Genomic DNA, 17,464 nt, shown 5'->3' with positions numbered 1-17,464 from the left:
TAAGCATGCATTTGTTTAATGGAGTCTCTGGAAGGCGTTGCCAAATTTTAAACGTCCCATCATGCATTTATTCACCAGCTATCAAGCAACTTATGAATAATTTAACATTTTCCCGTATTTCACTATCAGATGGGTCTATAATAATGTCTCTAAGTTTCTTCCTCCTTGGGCTACAATTGTTTTATTAAAAAAAAAAAAAGTTTCTTTATGAAGTTTCCATTTCTAAAACATTAAGTTGGCTATCAAATGAATCCTTGTCCGCATAAGAAGGGCAGAGCGACAGGAGTCCCTGTGGAATGGTAAGAGAACACCCTGAGCCAATACACACATGCAACCGACATTTCTTTTCTACGTGAGTGCCGCGTTGCGTCTGGTACGGAGCAGCGCACCTGGCCACAGTGTTAGAAGGAAACCTGCTCCTTGTCCTCCAGGAGTTGATAATGTGGCTGGAAGGGGACGCAGTACGCAGTCTGAAAGTGTGAGAATGGGACACAAAGAATGTACGTGGGGGCCAAGGCTTAACCTGAATACACTGACCTGCTCGCCTCCGGCGTGTGAACACGTACCTGAGTGTCATGCCAGGGACGGGGTCCACCACGACACAACAGAACAAATTAACTCGGTAGGAGGAACGAAACATGACCACCGCAGACCCCTTGGCCACTGGCACAGGGCAGGAAGACTGGTCCTAGACAAAACGCTGAAGTAGACTGATTCCTCCAGCAAATCACCACCAGCCTTAAGTCTTTTCTCCTTTCTTAATGCTACCACCATGCACAACGCCCTCCTCTCCCACCTGGTCATACAAGGTCCCCTGTATCTGCTGCAGACCAGCGGGGGTGCCCGCAGCCTAGTTATTTGTTACCTGTTCGTTTTCATCCCCCAGGCTCATTAGTGTCTAAACTCTGTGGGGACAGAGGTTCATTTTTCATCCCAGAACCCATCCACGGGATATGGCTCAATAAACATGTGTCAACTAACATGCTACCAAATGGTGTCCCAAACTTTTCCCCCCGTCCAAAGTGCCCTACCCTGTGCCCCTCTCCCTCAGACACTTCTCAGGTGACAAATGATCTGAAGATCCATCAGAGGGATTTATTCGTGGGTGGAACTGTTCTGCTGCTGAGTCACTTACTCCTTTTTAGCCTCAGTTTCCCCAACTATAAAACGGAAATTGGAACATGTGCCCTGCATACCTCATTATGCAATACCAGGGTGCACTGCTGTAGGGGAGGAAAACTTTCCCCCTCTTCCCCTCTAGGTTCTTTGGCTGGCCTAATATTAAATTGACATAAGACAGACTAACAGGAGAAAAACAAATGTAATTTCGTACATATGGGAGCTCACAGAAATATGAGACTCTTTCAAAGAAGGGACCGAAGCAGGCAGCTTTTACACCTTTTAGAGAAACAATTAGTTGTGAAGATTTGACAAAGGGTCTTGGTCTGGGGATAACAAGTTAATGAAGAAGTAACAGGGTTCATTTACACCGCCTTCTCAGCCCTGAATTCCCCATCTTGGCCATAAGGATGCCTTCTCCTTCTACCCTCCAGATACAGGAAGGTTACCCTTCCCATGGGGAATTCACTTTCTGCTTTCGGAGGGGCAGGGTGTCCTCCTTCAGGGGCTGTCTCTTAAGTAATTCTGATTCAGAATCAGATGCAAAAGTGGAATATTTTGGAGTGGCCTGCCCATCACTATAAATGTGAGGTCAAATTTTAGCTAGATTCTGTTAATAATCTGGATTTCTGGTCTCAAATGTACAGTCTCTCATGTAGGTATCATTCATGGTATATCCTGGTATGTCAGTTAATATAACAGTAAAAATTCATTCTTTATTTTAAATGAACTTTCCCCAGACATGGTCTAGCTGCTGGCAGAACTGGACACATGAACCAATCTCTACAGTTTTTAGAAGTGGTCTATTTTCAAAAATAAAAATATTCCCCACTGAACTTGATGGCGAGTTTCCTCTTTTGGGAAATAGACGGATTCTACTTGAATTTGTTTTCCTACCTTTTCCTGGCTGTTCTTGTTCTAGCAGACACCTACCTATTGGTGATGTAGGGTTCAGACCCTTTCACCCCACATCCTCTCCCACCACATGGCTCCACATGCCATCTAGATGGATGGCCCAACTCACGCCTTCCCTCTGAGCTCCAAACCTGTTCCCTATGGTTTTCCTGACATCTCCATGTAGATAGCTCAGAAGCACTCACTGCCCAGTTAATTATGCCAGAAACCTGGGGATTCTATTCTTGCACTCACTCCCCACACCCGATCACTCCCTGAGTCCTGGAGAGTCTACCTCCTAGATCAGCATCCAGGCCTCTGGTCTCTCCAGCGCCACTGGCACCACGCGCATGTGCATGTGGCCTGCCCACCCCCGGCTCCCATGCGGGCTCTTAACTGGTCTCCTGGCTTTCTCTCCTTCCCTCCTCCAAGCCACTCTCCCAAATGTGGCTGCTGGGATTGTGTGAAAACACTCATCCACTAATCACTTTCATACTCAAAGGATCACTTCTGATCGCTTTTAGGGAAAAAAATCCTTCTTGTGACCTCACAGCCCTGCGTGATCAGACCCTACCCAACTCTGCAGCCGTGTCACCCCCACTATCTCACATCAGCCTCCTCCCCTTGTTCTGGTGAGCCTCAGGCCTCACTCAGACTTCCTGTGCCTGGGGTTCTCTTTCCCGCTCCACTTCCTGCTTCCCAGGGCAAACTCACCTCCACCCTCAGTTTAAATGCTTTTTCCTCAAGAGGACTTTCTAGCACCCACCCCCATCTCTCCAGCTTGGATTAAGTCCCCTTATTGTTTACCTCTAAGCATCACATACCTGTCCTTCCCAGCTTCATCACGATGGTCGTCGGTACTGCTATTTGTGCGTGTTTAGTGCCTCTCCCCTCCACAGGCCACAAGAGCAGTCACCCCAGGAGCCACAGGCACAGGTGAGCACATGCCCTGGCAAGCACTCATTTCCTGTCTGCACCTCCTTCCTGTGGGGATCCTGTACTGCTGAAGTTGGAGGGGAAAAATCACATTTCTCATACAGAGATTACCATGGCCCCTGCCCAAGGATGACACACAAATTCGTGAAGTGTTCCATATTCATAAATGAATGAATTAAAATAAAACAAAATTAAATTAAAATAAAATAAAAATTACATTTCTCGAACTTCCTTGCCAGTAGCCATTCAGATGTAAAATCAGTCCTACCCTTCAGCTCAACTTAGGACTGCCTCTTCAGCATTCCAGAAGATTCTTTGAGTCACTATGAACACCCACTAATACAATTAATTCCTTATTATCTGTAGCAGCTTCAGTAGCTTGTGTTCTGTCATTGAACCTTGACTCAGACAGTGCTCCACACCGGTGGAGTGACCACTTAATAATCATAAACAGGTTTCTAACCTACACACATGACCATTTTTAACAATGTACTTTAGTCTTACAGACTACTGACCTGGGATATTTTGTGGGGTGACTTCTTTTTGCAAAGCAATGTCTTCAGGGTTATTGTGGTTATATTTCATGTAAGAAATAATTCAAATCAGCTTAAGTATCTATGATGAAGGTCATCAAGCATATTATTTTATGAGTTGAAGGTTACATTTGCTTTTGAGATCATCAAATATGTATTAAAACTAAAAACTGAAGAAGTCCGCTATGTGATAAATTTAGTCTCATAACTCAGGTTGTACTTAGACGTGCAACAAAGAGAACTGAAAATGGTATTTGTTCAACAAACAACATACAAATAATTGTCAGTTAAAAATGCTACTCCTTTGTTCTGCACTAATACTGTCTTTGAAATGTTTACCAGAAAGGGCCATCTCCCTCTGCCTCTGCCTGTCTCTCATGAATAAATAAATAAAATATTTAAAAAAGAAAAAAAGAAAGGGCCATCCCTAAGGGTAGCAACCATAGTCAGTTGAGTTCAGGGCCACTTCAAGGACAACTCTGAGATGGAAAATACAATCGTAAAGAACAGATAAGGAAGAATGAATGGAAAAGGAGGAAAGGCCTTCCCTCTTGCCTCAGACATGGGGAGAGGGGGGATATGGGACAAAAGGAAATGAAGGCAGGCAGATTACGTTGTGCAAAGCAGAACTACTTCCTACCCTGTTCTCCCCACCCCGGCACATTGAGGGATCCCTGAGACTCTGAGCCATGCGGATGAAAACAAAAATGCACTCTCAAACTTCTAATTCCTTCTGTCTTCTCTGCACAGGCCAGTTTCACTGGGGAAGCGAACTGTGAGCTTGGGCAGGCTGACAGGTTCCGTCCACCCATCTTCATCTGTCTCTTACCGCCTCAATTCAGCAGACACGCACGGCATTCTGGCCGTGAGTCAAACACAAGAGGAAGACAGTTCCTGCCCATAAGCTGCTTAGAACTTGGTGGCTAAAGAGCTGCTGGGGGTAAATGTGCACAGCACGGTGGACACCTCAGTGGGCTTGAAGAATCGTGCTGAGACTGCTTTATTTGCTCTATCAGGCGGACACCCTGGAAGTTAGTGGACGCTCTGGTGAAGGTCTGCAATCTGAGTAACTGACAATCTGGAGGTCAGTATTGATGCCAAGACGAAACAGCTGCACCCTCTGCGGTGACCACAGATTTTGTACAGGGTGGGTTCTGGGTGAGCGCAGCAGTGTCTCTGCTTGCCACGGGGCATGGGTTTAATAATGCGGAAGAAAGGAAACCCCAGCGAGGGGTTCCGGAACAGTAAATGACTTTCTGCTGGGTACAGATGCCCAAGGCCATTCAGATTTCCAATTTCATTTTGGAAAACAGATGTTTCAGTAATTTTTTCAGGAAAATTTAATCTCATAATTATTTCCAGAAATGCTATGAAAATGTTCCTGAAGGATGAATTATTTTATTTCCTCAAGGTCGGTTGGTCAGTCACTCAGCACTTATGGAACTGCCCCCTAGGAGAAAAATCAACTACTAAGGAAATGGAAACACAGTTCTTACTTTCCAAGAACTGACAGTGTACGGAGGAGGGGGAAGGTAGACACAGAGATATTTAACAGTGGGCAAATGATTCAAATCAAAGGATGAAAAATTACAAACTGGGGGAATCCCATTAACACCCCTACCTGTGAAAGCGTTCCAGACATGGGCTGTGATTTCAGAATTTAAAGAAGGTGGTGGGAGGGTGGGTGGTTAACTAGACTGAATGGTACTAGTTTAGTTGTCTCTGAGAAGCAGAGTCTTTAAAGAAAGGTAAGTTTTAAAGAGAGGCAAGGATGCTGGTAACCACGGAATTCCCCACAGAGAGTCTGGTCCTACCGCTGGTGAGGGTCAGGCACTCCTAAGAGTCTGCAGCAAGAGGCACCATGGGGAGGGAACGGACGGGAGCCATGGGACCTGGTTCTATAATTCCAGGCAGGTTAAACCCTCTGAGTCTCTGGTTGCACTTTGAAATAGATTATAATACCATCCGGCTATAGCACAAGATATCAAACGGGATATATAGAGTGCTTTGAAAACTATGAAAGGTTGGCCTGCAAAATTTCAAGTTAAAGGCAAAGAGGAAAGCTATGGCAAGAGCAGGCCCGGAGCTCCGCCCAAGGCAATGCAGGAGAAAGAAGCACATGGATCAAGGAAACAGGACCTCGCAGGAGATGGGGCGCATGCAGGATAGGCTGATGGAAGTCCTGGAGTAATGGAAAAATACGATTTGGCCCAACACCAAGGAGACAGGGTTCCGGAGATGTTTAAGAATAGATGAGTTTTTAAACCGATGCAAAGAACTACAGGATATTTACCCAAAGAATATGGAAACACTAATTTGAGGGGATACATGCACCCCTCTGCTTGTTGCAACATTATTGTCATAGCCAAATTCTGGAAGCAGCCTAAGTATCCACTGACAGATGAAGACATAAAGAAGACGATATACAATGGAATATTATTCAGTTATGAAAAAGAATGAAACCTTGCCCTTGGCAACAACATGGATGGAGCTAGAGAGTATTATGTAAGCGAAATAGGTCAGTCAGAGAAAGACAAATACCATATGATTTCACTCATAGGTGGAATTTAAGAAACAAACAAGCAAAGGTGGGAAAAAAGACAAACCAAGAAACAGACTCTTAACTATAGAGAACAAACATATGGTTGCCAGAAAGGGGGGCGGATGGGTGAAACAGGTGAAGGGGATTAAGGGTACACTTCTCTTGATGAGCACAGAATAATATTTGGAAGTGAATCACTATGTGGTACACCTGAAACGAATTTAGCACTGGAACTAGACTGGAATTGAAAGTAAGTGCGCAGGCACTACGAAGTTCTGTTAACACTGTTCCTGTGCCTACAGACGCGGCCAGTGTCTTCTGGGCCGAAGCCTTTGCAGGGGCTAAGACCACTGTCTGCCGCCACAGCCGTGACTCTCAGAAGTGGTGACTCATGTTCTGTCTCTGCAGAAGCCTGATGCCCCATGTTTCAAACACTGCCCCTTGATTTAGCCGGTTCACAGCTGTGTGGTCTTTTTTATTTGTTTTGAAAATACAGGTAAGCCTAGAGAACAGAGGCAACCACATACCGTTTTGATGTAGTTCCTTCTAGGCTTTTAGGTTCCAAGTAGCTTGCAGATGGCTGAGCTCATACAGTAAACCATATAAGAGCCTCGCTTTTCTCATTTAAGAATTCTTCAAACTATTTTAATGAGTAAGTGCCCAGTAACTACTGAAATGCAAACATGATTACATGGCTAGAAAATACTCTAACATGTGCCTGAACTGTGATTCGTCTTTTTTTTTTTTTTTTTTTAGTATTGTTGAACCACTCCCCAGTGTTTCATTACCTCCATCATTTGTTCAGGTACAAAGTTTAGTTTTTTGGTTCCCGTATCAGGCTAAGGGCTACATCTCTTACAGAGTGTCAGATCCTTCTTCCATGAGAGACGAACAGAGGAACGGACACCATTGCTTCGGACAACATTAGCATCACGGCCACCAGCCTCATTAGCATCTTGAGAGCATCAAACCAAGAATCGTACTTGTCCTTAAGGACCAGGTTCACATCCATCAGCTCTATGAAGCTTTAATGCCCCAACCACTCCAGCCCTCACTTATGTCCTCTCGACTCCAACAGCTCATTCAATGAAATAATTATTTAATCACCAATCATTTAATGGTGATTTTTTTCCCCCTTGGATTGGTCCTGTCTTCCTGTGATGGACACACCTGTTGCTCTTGCTGCTCGGGATCTATTCAGCTCCTTCTGGTAACACTGTCCTGTGTTCCTACCTGGGACACCAGCCCCCCTCCCCATTCTGAGCCCCGCTCTAGACACGGAACATGTCAACTGTGCCTTTCTTAAGAAACAAGCACCTTCCATCACTTTAGGAACAAACACATGATCCAATATGGTCCAAGACTTTTATTCAAACCATTAGGGGAAGAGACATTTTCCTGCTGGACTCAATGATGAAAGTAGAGCTGGGACGTTGGGGCCATCTTGCTGCCATAAGGATGAGGATAAAGCCAACACAAAGTGGAGCCAAGATAAACAGAAAGAACCAGGTGGCGGTAAACATCTGTGAGTCTTTAGACCGAACTACATCTGAATTTTTGTATACATGGGTCAGTAAGTTCTCTTCTTGATTAACCCAACCTGAATTATTTTCTACCATTTATAAAAATCAATCAAAAAAATAGGGCCCTTCATGCTTTGCCAATTAGATTTTAAACTCCCTGAGCCTGATTAAGTGTCCTCTGGTTCCCAATTGTACCAAGAACAGTGTTCAATGATTACTGTACACCTTGGGTCCAGGGCCATGGATTGTTTTGCTTTGTATCTGTCCCAACACCTAAGACTGTGAAGGACACATCAAACCTCTGTGTGTTGCTCGAAGTTAGGTCCTCAAATGGAATAAGACACTCTCATAAGCATCAACCCCATCACAGCCTATTGGTGGAGACAAGGCTATTGGCAAAGCAGTGCTTCCTGCCCTCTGCGTAGCCCTTCAACAGCCAAGTACAATTGCTGGGAATAATCCCAAATCACATAGGGAAATGAGTGATTCTCAGCAACGAAGAGCCAGTCTTCTGTCAATACCTCCAAATTTCAAGAGACTTAATATTTCCTTTTCAAGGAACATAAGTTTTCTTTTCTTTTTTTTCTTTTATGGGTTTATAACAACTCCTCCAAGAGCAATTTCAGATTTTTCTCTTCACCTGAAGGATCCCCAAGAGGATGCCTTTAAGCTCCACACTTCAAAACAAAGGAAAGGACTCGTGTCATTGAAAGAAAGACTATTTTGACCCCGAAAAAGCAAAAAATAAAAACAAACTCCAAAAAGCAATCCGAAAACAAATTTAGATTCCACAGTGGTAAATGTGAAGGTCTTTATTCTTTTCTTTTTTTAAACCTGCAACACATTTCTAAATGTACAACATGGTATTGTTAATACGGGCACAGTGTTACACAGGAGGTCTCTAGAACGGAATCATCCTTGCTCTTGTTCTTAATGTAAGTGTCATCTAAAAGAACGTGCCCACCAAAGAAAACAAAAACCTGATGACACAGCGTGAATTTGGGGAATGTGTTCTCTATCACACGTGGCTCTGAAAGGTAGGTTAGCATAGCTGGCCCGCCCATCTGAAAAGCTTAAAGCCCAGGCGTGGGATGAGAGAGAGTAAATGGGAATATTGTTAATAATGTGACTTTTATAAAATGGGTACAATCATGTGAAATTTCAACTCCAGTATGGACTTACCAATGGGACTTACCTAGTTTTTTGGGGCTGCGACCCTACTGAGGTCACCACTACAGAAATATGTGGCGCCAGAAATACAGACAGGAAAAGAAAAGTGCAATTTTTTCTAAGGAATCGGCTATGAATAAAAGGCAGAAATGCTTTACTTACCACAGAGGGAAATGGTTTTCCATACACTTCTTTTGTTGATCTTTTCAAAATTAGACTTTCAAGGGTTTGCTCTAATTTAGGGGGCAGCAAAATGTCATGCCACAATATAAATCATTTTAGAAAAATATTGCCAATTAGAAAATGTAACAGTTATTTAAAAAAAAAAAAAACAACTCAAAGTGTCGAATGTGACATAAAGTGCAATAGAAGAGATTTATTCCTGGAAAGAATTGCAACACTTTGCAACATAATACCAACTTGAACACTTGAACCAAACGCACGGGGGCGGCGGGGTGGGGAGGTGGGGGAGTGGACCACAGTACATTAATGTTTCATATATATACAAGAATTTGAGAACTTTAAAAAAAATACATGTTAAAGTGACACAAATACAATAAAAAGAAAAGTAGGAAGGATAATTGGTTTAAACTACCGAAAGGTCAAACTACAGTGCGACAGTGGAAAATAACAAATTCAAGGACCACAACTAGAAGAAATTCCATACCTGTTTAAAAACAACAACAACAAAACTTAGGGGCACCTGGGTGGCTCAGTTGGTTGAGCATCTGCCTTTGGCTTGGGTCATGATCCCAGGGTCCCGGGATCAAGCCCCACATCGGGCTCCCTGCTCAGTGGGGAGCCTGCTTCTCCCTCTCCCTCTGCTGTTGCCCCTGCTTGTGCTCTCTCCCCCCTCTCTGTCAAATAAATAAAATCTTTTAAAATAAATAAATAAAATAAAATAAAAACAACAAAACGTAAACAAGAAGCTTCTTTGACTAGATTTTTACCAAATCTCCTCTATCTCATCAGCCCACTGGGATTATATAGTTGATATATGGCAAAAGATCCCACAGGAATGAGAATGAGGACGTCCTCCTTTTTAATTAACTCTAAGCCACTATCCTAAACCCTGTAATATCCCAGGCATTTTACATATACTATCTCATAAAGTCTGCAGAACAAGTCCACTACAAATTTTTTATATCCATTTTAAAGAAGAAAAAACTGAGTTCAGAAAAGTTGAATCACCCCCACCAGATCGTATTTAATTCCACAATAAAACCCATAGCTTTTCCTGTTCTCTTGGGAAGAGCTCCATAATGCCCCTTACCAGATTTCCAGGCCCCTACAAGTTGTCTGGGGCCGCTCAGCACTGTGGACTGTGCACCAACCCGAAGCCAAGAGATCTGCAGTCAGCCTGCTGGCCAAACTACCACCATGTGGCCTAGCTCAGGAGCCAGTTAGACTGCATGGGTCCTGCCTCCTTCGTGTGCTAACAGTTGAATTTGATTTGAAATATATAGCTTTAATCAGGCTTCAGGGATTGTCTTTTTCTATTCCTAAGCATACAGTGACCAATAGACTCATAATAAATGTTACAAACGATTCAATTACCATGAGGACCAGCTGGACAAGAGGCCTTCGTTTAATAGCCATAAAGGACCGATCTGCTGGGGATCACTTTCAGAGGCTGTCTTCAGGGCGATAAAGACTGTGGTAGAGTTTGGTTATCTTTAGTGTGGCTTAATGTCACAAGTCTTAGGAAGCTTTCCCTACCCGCCCACTCCCTCCCCCCACCCACAACAAAACTCTGTCCCTCCCAGTTGCAAAGTACAGACATTGCATCCTTCACGCACCACACAAGCTTTGGTGATTGTTTCCATGACTTTCTGCTTTGCTGGACATGAGTTCCTTGAGGCAGGAACACCATCCTAACTTATCCCTATATCCCCAGCACGTCCTCCTTGCTACAATGCTGGGCACATGATCAGAGGTTAACCCATGTTTATCTGAATACTGAATTTTCTTTCTTTTAAAAGGCAAGTAGGAAAGACAGACAAGAATCTAGGTGATGTATGTACTTTATGACTCACAGGATCCCATTAAACACATACCAAGTACATGCCTGTCTCATTTTGCACAAAGGACCTGTTCCTAAAAGATAAGGAGAATTAGAAATTGATTCATCTAGCTAATAATTTCTAAGAATCTTAATCTCAATTTCAAATGAGGCAATTCTTTACGTTTCGCTTTAATAATCTGTACAGCTGCCATCTCCTGACGACAACCAATACCTAAATACACCACAGAGCCTCTATAACCCAAGAAAATTTGCAAGATGTTTTTAAAGGAAAAAATGTAAAGGGGGAGCAAAAAATTATAAAAAAATAAATAAATAAAGTGAAAAATATGTCATGGAACCTGGACACCACCCCAGTCAATCTACATCGGTAGACTTGAGTATTTTAACTTAGACCATTTTTTTTATCCTTACAGTTGCAAACCACAACATGACAACATCATTTATCTGCAAGCAACTGAAATTAATCAGATGGAGCTTTCCCGTGAAAGATACGTGTTTATCTTCCAATTCATCTTGTTTTGCTTTTTTTTTTTTTTTTTTTTTTAAGTAGGCTCCAGGGGTACCTGGGTGGCTCAGTTGGTTAAGCATCAGACTCTTGGTTTTGGCTCAGGTGTGATCTCAGGGTCTCATGAGATCCAGCCGCTTCCTACGTTGCGCTCAGAGGCAAGTCGGTTGGCTTCCCTTCTCTCTTCTCCCTCTGTCCCTCCCCCCTCTCATGCACTCTTTCAAAAAAAAATAAAAATAAAGTAGGCTCCATGCCCAACATGGGGCTTGAACCCTCAACCTGAGATCAAGAGTCACATGCTCTAATGATTGAGCCAGCCCGGTGCCCCTCATCTTATTTTTAGTTCAGACCTGTAGGCTATGCTGAAATGTATGAATGCTTTTGATATGTGAGAACAAAGACAGGAAACATCACGTGCCCTGAAATCAGGCCACAGGGCCCTGTCCCCAAGGTGGGGCCAGTTAAGAAGGCTTCAAGGAGGCGGCCATTTTAAACTGAGTTGCAAAGGAAAGAGGGAGCAGACGAATGAGGGCAGCGTCTCCTATGAATGCAAGGGCAAGGCTGACAACATAGAGGAAGAACAGAAAAGCGCTGGGCCTGGACAGCAAAGGGATTCCCTACCAGATGCCAGAAATCCTACCATCAGGGTAATGGGGTCACCATGGGACAGAAGCTCAAGGCTCACAGAAAGCCCTCAAAAGCCCCTGGGTCTTTCTCTCTCCCAGTTGCTCCCTTTAGGCTCGCCAGCGGTCAGCCCACGGCCCCTCACGTTCTGCGGCACTTTCCACCTTGTCCCAACTGTGCGGTTTAGGGGCATGTGTGCCTTTAAATTAAACCATAAGCTCCTCCAGGGCAAGACCCTTGCTGTTTGCTGCCGTTCTTGCCCTCCCGTGATACCTGGTAAACGTAGTAGGTACCCAATAAATGCTGCGTGGATCAAGCAACCAGTAAGGGAACACACTATTTCCAGCAGTGCCTGGGTGGCTCCGTCGGGTAAGCTGCCTGCTCTCGATTTCTGTCGGGTCCTGGTCTCAGGGTCCGGGGATCCAGCCTCACATCCAGCTCCGCCCTCAGTGGGGAGTCTGCTTGAGGATTCGCCCTCTCCATCTCCCTCTGCCTCTCCCCCCACACCCACGCAGCCCCGCTCTAAAATAAAGAAATACATCTTTTTTAAAAAATAAAAAATAAAGCGAATATAGTATTTTCAGTGTTTCAGAGCAGGGAGTTACAGATACTGGACACAGATTCTCAGGTTGAGGACCAGAGAGAAGAGGCTGGAAATGAGAAAACCACCCACAGGAGGAAAAACATAGGCAAATGCTGGGGGAAATTAGCAAAGAGACTGGGATGTGGAAAGCATCCTGTGACATTCAGGGGCCAAAATTGCTCTCCCAGCTTGTGAGAATAAAAACTTCTTAACCAGTAGAAATGGCAGCTTTGACAGTTTACTGATAACAACTCTGGAAAGCTGGGTGCAAGGATAACAAGAGGACAACGAAAGCAAGGACCCGCCACTCATATTGCAGGAAGCAGAAAGGAAAAGCTCTCGATCTCGTCTCCACCTTCCATGTTGAGTTTTGCACGCTCCTTCTTTCCTACACTCTCCCCTCTGTTATCCCACCACATTTTCATTTTTAAAAACAGATTACAATTGTTTAACCCAGGTATCTGCATTTTCTTATCAGACTGCACTCCTCCATCAGTTCTCTCTCCTGTCTTCCCACACTCCAAAATCCTTTCCTTCTCCCCTTTCCTAAGTATAATTCAAAGAGCCAAGAGCCTTTTGTAAGACCAGAAGAGTTTTTTTCTCTGGTTCAGGTGGACCATTTCAGTGAGATTCTGCTGAATACTGAAGAGGGTTTCTGAAATGTTATGCTGTGAGGTTTCCAGAAGGCAACCTCGATTTGATACTGGTGAGCATGCCAGGAGGTGGGATTGAAACCATTCTGCACATAATTAAGGACTCTTGTGTTCGGTGTTCAGCTTTGTCCTTTCATATGCAGGGCACATCGCGGTTCATCTGCGGAAAGTACACTCCTGAGTTAGATTAAAAGCTCATTTGACAAGATGTGAAGTCATGTAAAAGGATCCTTTAGCCTGATGACCACTCAAATGGCTTAGAAATGCACAGGCCCTGGCCAGGAAATGGAGAAATTACATTAACAGAGTGTATCTGGACACAGGGAGGTGAAGAAATGGCTAAAGCCAATGGTGAGGACATCTAAATACAAATTGTCCCCATAAAATCTGGCCACCTGACCAAAAGAGGACTCTGTAGGCCTGGGGACAGAGCGGAGGCGCACATCTAGGTGGGTCTGGGCCAAGCTGTGCGGCCCACGTGCAATTCTGCAACATCCAGAATATGTTGGCCCAGAATAAGGAGAAAGGGAGAGCAGTCGGTAAACCCCCAAATTCTGGGATCAGCCTGGAGTTAAGACGTATATTCTCCTCACCTACCAACAATGTGGTGACCCAGGCAGTGGAGTTTCCTGTCAGTGGTACCTTGAGGCAATTCTAGCTGGATTTAAATCCTTGGCTTTCCAATTAACTACCTGTAGTGATCTCAAAGGACACATTTCTGAGGCTATAACCTTTCCAAAAAAGGTCTGTTTCTTGTGCCTGTAACACAGTAGTAGGTGTTTAATATCGATTCGCTAAATTAGTAAATAAAGGAATCCTTAACTGAAATAATGTATGCAAAGAGCTGGCACACAACAGGTACTTAATAAATGTTCGCCGCTACTTTGAACCTCCTCTTTCCTTTTCACTTTGAAGAAATGCTTAGTGTGTATGTTCCATGTGGTTTTCAGTTTGGCTTTTTTTTTAAATGTACCAAGTGAGCAAAGTCATTTTTTTTTCTAATTATAAAATAATACATGTTCATGGTAGAAAGTGAACATATTGCATATTAGATTTGTCAACTGAGAAATGTGTTGGTATGTCGGCACCATATTTCATTAAAGGGTCGAGGTTTTTATTAGAATACTAAAAAAAAAAAAAACGCACACAAAGAGAAGAAAATAAAAATCACTCACTTCATCACCCAGGGATATTATACTATGTTTTGATATATATTCCTCCAGACCTTTTCCCATGCAATGCTCTATAATATATTTTTTGCAAAAATGGCAAACATATGTATACTATTTTGCAAATTAATTCTTAACCCTTTCCCCACATAAACACAGGCACATCACAATTATTGTTAATAGGACTTAACTGTATAGCCATACCATAATTTAACTATCCTCTTACTGTTATGCATTTCTAATCTTCCCCTTATTTCTGGCCATTACAAACAAAGCTGCATGATAAACATCACTGTACATACATTTTTCTAAAGATGTTTCTAACTAGCTAAGTCATGATAAATTCCTAGGAGTGGAGTTACTGGGTGAGAGGTACGCATGTTTGTTGCCCACAGAGACCTTAGTATATTCTTATCAGCAATGTATAACTGCTGTTTTAATACACACTAATTACGACTGTGGTTGAACATTTTCATGTTTGTGGCTATTTACATTTCTTTATCTGTGGTGTTTCCTGTTCATGATTTCTTTACGCATCTCCTACTGAAGTTTTTCCTTTTTTCTTTTTTTTTTTTATCACTTTCCTCTTGATCATACATGTACGTACAAAACAGTATGCTTTGTGGTTGTCAGTTTTCCCCCACTTTTTCTTTTGATTTTGGTTATGGCAAGCATTGTTGATAAGGAGTTCTCATTTTCATGTGCGTCTATCTATCAGTCTTTCTTTCCCTTTGCTTTCAGTTTGGTGTCTACGTGTTTTTAAAAAAAATTCCACAATTCTGAAATGTTTTACTTTTTACTTAATACTGATAAATGTGTCAAAGATGTAACACAAAAGAAACACCCTTATAATATTAATACAAATTACTATCCCAGAGCCACAGGATTTTCATTTGTAAACTAAGAAATGTATTTGTATGTAGGTAGCACATTTTATTAAAGATTCGGGGCTTATATAAGAATGCTAAAAGCATGAAATCAAATATTAGAAATCACTGTTCTTTTTTTCCCCATTTTATGAAGTTTATTTTTATTAATATTATATAGACATGGGGTTCTTGGGGAAAAAAACCTCAAATAGAGAAAAATCAGGAAAAAGTATAAAATCATCACTATAATACCAATAACTAAGATCACCACCATTAATATTTTGAACATTTTTATATTCACATTTTACGTGTCATTTCAATGCATTCATATGGAGACACATATACGTACATACACACATGTATATACTTTTACATAAACAACTGGCTCTATATCCGTCTCATCTCTTCACTTTTTTTCCCTTAAACTTCTGCCACTCCCAAACTTCTCGGCCAATGTAATAGCCAAAGCTATTACTTTTAATAGCTACTTAATATCCCAGAGTATGAATGTGCTACAATTTATTTGGCCATTCCACTACTGAAGGTCATTCATTCTGCTTCCAATGTTTTGAGGTTATTCAACATGATGCAAGAAATGCACTCCTGTATATATAACCTTGCTAACCAGTGCTTCTATTTCTAGGAGACAGATTATCAGGCGTCAAAGGCTGTATATATTTTTACTTCTGACAGATATTTCCAGATGACTCTCCAGAAAGACTATAAACATGTATGACTCTCTACAATGTTTGAGATAGGTTTCTAATAAACTTGACCAAGTAAAGGTTGACTTATCACCTGTATCTTGGGGAGAAAATTAAATACCCACTGAACACATTTTAATTATTCTCCTAAAATTCCAGTGATATGGCTCATGCTTTTATTACCCTCTTTGTTCCCCTGTAATGCTTGTATCTAATTACTAATACTACCTGAGAAAACAGAGAAAAACATATTATACAAATCTTTTCCACCATGAATGTCAAAATAAACACCTGCAAAATGTTGAGACTATGACTTTAAAATATATTGCATTATTTCCTGATTATCAACCATGGTTTTATGTTGGCCACCTAAACTGCTGGGGGGGGGGGGGCACACAACATATGTACAAAGTCACAAGAAAATTAGGACCTTTCAAGGCCTCTTTCCCCAATTTACCAAAGAACAGCTTTTCAAGCAGCAGGAAAGCATTAATTTAGGAAGTCTGTTTTGAAAATTTATCAGTCCAAAGAGATATAATCAAATACTTAGGGAGAAGCAAGGAGCGGCTATAAAACTCTGCTCAGAAGGCAACTCCAAGCCCAAAGGCGAGTGTAGTAGCCCTTCTGCAACACCTTGCAGCTGCCTTACCAACAAAGGCTTGCTTCAGCCTGCAGGAACCCCACCTACAGTTCTTCCTACTACCTAAGAACTCACTGTACTGTTTCCGGGCACCCACTTCTCTGCAGGCCCCATCTGAAACGCAGCTTTTCAGGCAGTCACTTGCATTTGATAAGCCCCGCCCTTTCGCTTCCCAAATATACATTCTTCCATTACATTTGGGCAAAGTTTTAATAGTCCTACACTGATAAGAGTAACAAGCCAGCATAGCATCAGAATAACCAATGTTCACACCTCTGCAAGAAAGCAAATCATTATTAGCTGCCACCATTCTATGGGCCATGAGTAAAAAGGGCAGGTGAACCCATTCACTACCTGCTTTAGGAAAATTTACTTTTAAGTAAAACACATATACTATCTTAATAATGATACCAAACAAAATGAAAAAAAAAAAAAAACCCTCATGTTTCTAATCCATAGGCTATTATTTTGTAAAAATAATAATGTATTGATTGGAACAGATATCTTTCCTCAGATTAAGAATAATGTTTTCCGCATCATGTAAAACACCTTCTTTTACCACATAAGAGTTACTAATGGTTTTATATGATGCTTAAAAGAGCAAGATTTTGATCAAGTAGCAAGGAAATTAAAGTAACTTTTGTTCAATCACATTCCATTAAATAATAGTCTTAAATTGATTTAATTTCTCATTTGGGAAAAAAGTAACCAGCAGATTTTGATGTGTATACTCACATACAGCATACTAGTCTTGAAATACTGCATGACTATTTCACAGAATACCAAATTACAATTACGGTAGCAAATGCCCCAAGATACCACCATAAACTCCTTGGCTTTAAATGTGTTGGCTTCATACCAAAGTTTAAAGTGGGAAAGTCACATCTATGTGGTTTTAATCATTCTTCAACAAAGGCTCATTTATGAAACTATTGGTCATAAAAACAATTAACACCTAACAAATGAAATCTTTC

The 17,464-nt window shown here is 42.0% G+C and overlaps 1 protein-coding gene and 1 pseudogene across 1 annotated transcript in view; one reads left to right on the top strand and one right to left on the bottom strand.

Annotated features, from left to right (window-relative positions):
* Nucleotides 1–17,464, bottom strand: part of PIP4K2A (phosphatidylinositol-5-phosphate 4-kinase type 2 alpha) — a 173,961-nt gene that overhangs the window by 109,011 nt on the left and 47,486 nt on the right. The window lies entirely within an intron of this gene.
* Nucleotides 3,014–3,113, top strand: LOC123786273 (U6 spliceosomal RNA; annotated as a pseudogene).

Source organism: Ursus americanus, chromosome 31, assembly GCF_024610735.1.
Source record: "Ursus americanus isolate L20-20 chromosome 31, mUrsAme1.1.p, whole genome shotgun sequence".
In the NCBI taxonomy this organism is placed as follows: domain Eukaryota; kingdom Metazoa; phylum Chordata; class Mammalia; order Carnivora; family Ursidae; genus Ursus; species Ursus americanus.
Note: the sequence above shows the minus strand (reverse complement) of the source record. Positions and strands in the feature narration are given on the sequence as shown.